This window comes from Lottia gigantea (assembly GCF_000327385.1).
Source record: "Lottia gigantea unplaced genomic scaffold LOTGIsca_48, whole genome shotgun sequence".
Classification (NCBI taxonomy): domain Eukaryota; kingdom Metazoa; phylum Mollusca; class Gastropoda; family Lottiidae; genus Lottia; species Lottia gigantea.
The window spans coordinates 1,449,206-1,451,380 of NW_008709663.1; positions in this window are offsets into that span (position 1 = coordinate 1,449,206).

Consider the following 2,175-nt stretch of genomic DNA (forward strand, 5'->3'; position numbering starts at 1 on the left):
ACCGGGGGGAGGGGGGAGAGGGGGAGGGGGGGTGCGTTCAGAAAAAGGTTTTTTTTCGAGGGTTTCAGCAGTTTTTCAGGGCCTTTGCTTTCTTACATCTATGCCTTTGTCAAATACATCTGGTTAAGCCCATCCCACTTGAAAGATCTCTCCCCAACCCCACTCGACTCAACTTTTCATCCATAATCCGACTATAGTATTATGCAACACATGTTCTAGGTCAATTTAATATTCAACTAATCAAATGCTCTCTTCAATTTAACGACAGTCATGTGAATGTTTGTTGTTGAAAAGAGTTTTCTGAAAAAAATTTATGTGTATTGGGGACACCTATAGCATCAATTTACACCATTCCAATTTTCAATCAAACGTCTATAGTGTCGTAGGCCTACAATTACACTAAAACTAAGTGTTTGATGGCGTCACTAATAGCAAAATTTGTTTAATCACGTAAAGCTCTGTATTGCGAACTGTTTCTTATACCTTGACACCATTACCACCACTACCTTGTAGGCTATCGCGGCTTTTCTCTTTTCTTCAATGTAACGATTTGTTAGAGAATCTATCTGGTTCATTTACAAAATTAGAGGACGAGGGGGAGGGGGGAGAGGGGGGGGGGTGCGTTCAGAAAAAGGTTTTTTTTCGAGGGTTTCGGCAGTTTTTCAGGGCCTTTGCTTTCTTACATCTATGCCTTTGTCAAATACATCTGGTTAAGCCCATCCCACTTGAAAGATCTCTCCCCAACCCCACTCGACTCAACTTTTCATCCATAATCCGACTATAGTATTATGCAACACATGTTCTAGGTCAATTTAATATTCAACTAATCAAATGCTCTCTTCAATTTAACGACAGTCATGTGAATGTTTGTTGTTGAAAAGAGTTTTCTGAAAAAAATTTATGTGTATTGGGGACACCTATAGCATCAATTTACACCATTCCAATTTTCAATCAAACGTCTATAGTGTCGTAGGCCTACAATTACACTAAAACTAAGTGTTTGATGGCGTCACTAATAGCAAAATTTGTTTAATCACGTAAAGCTCTGTATTGCGAACTGTTTCTTATACCTTGACACCATTACCACCACTACCTTGTAGGCTATCGCGGCTTTTCTCTTTTCTTCAATGTAACGATTTGTTAGAGAATCTATCTGGTTCATTTACAAAATTAGAGGACGAGGGGGAGGGGGGAGGGGGAGGGGGGGTGCGTTCAGAAAAAGGTTTTTTTTCGAGGGTTTCAGCAGTTTTTCAGGGCCTTTGCTTTCTTACATCTATGCCTTTGTCAAATACATCTGGTTAAGCCCATCCCACTTGAAAGATCTCTCCCCAACCCCACTCGACAAAGACTTTTGGCTAGCTACAGGCCTGAAAGTGAATGAAATTGTACGAGGCTTGAGTTTGGGATATACTGTTTTGGTTTGACAAGTATATTTAAACCAAAAACATGTCTATACTTACCGTTTCAAACGTGACAGGGATAGGATTGGAATACATGGTACAGACTGTGTCACCGGAAGTTGTGGGTAGTGGTTTTAATGAGGAGGAGAAAAGACTACATTCTGTAGATTCTGTAACTCTGTACCCCCAGGGTAGGTATACTGCCCCATCGGTAGATTTTGATACCGAGATTCGTGCTGGTCTGAGAGCATCACCAAGTTTAAATATAATCTTCTCCACTGAAAATTCCTGAAAAATATAAAACCTTATCATCAAGAATAAAATTTATAGAAACCAAATACTAACGACCCAATATCAAAACAATAAATTGGAAAATCATTGGTAGCAGCTAATGAACTTTTCATATGATGAAGAATATCAATTATAAATGAAGAAAACAATGAATCATATTCGTGGGTGACTCAACTTTTCATCCATAATCCGACTATAGTTTTATGCAACACATGTTCTAGGTCAATTTAATATTCAACTAATCAAATGCTCTCTTCAATTTAACGACAGTCATGTGAATGTTTGTTGTTGAAAAGAGTTTTCTGAAAAAAATTTATGTGTATTGGGGACACCTATAGCATCAATTTACACCATTCCAATTTTCAATGAAACGTCTATAGTGTCGTAGGCCTACAATTACACTAAAACTAAGTGTTTGATGGCGTCACTAATAGCAAAATTTGTTTAATCACGTAAAGCTCTGTATTGCGAACTGTTTCTTATA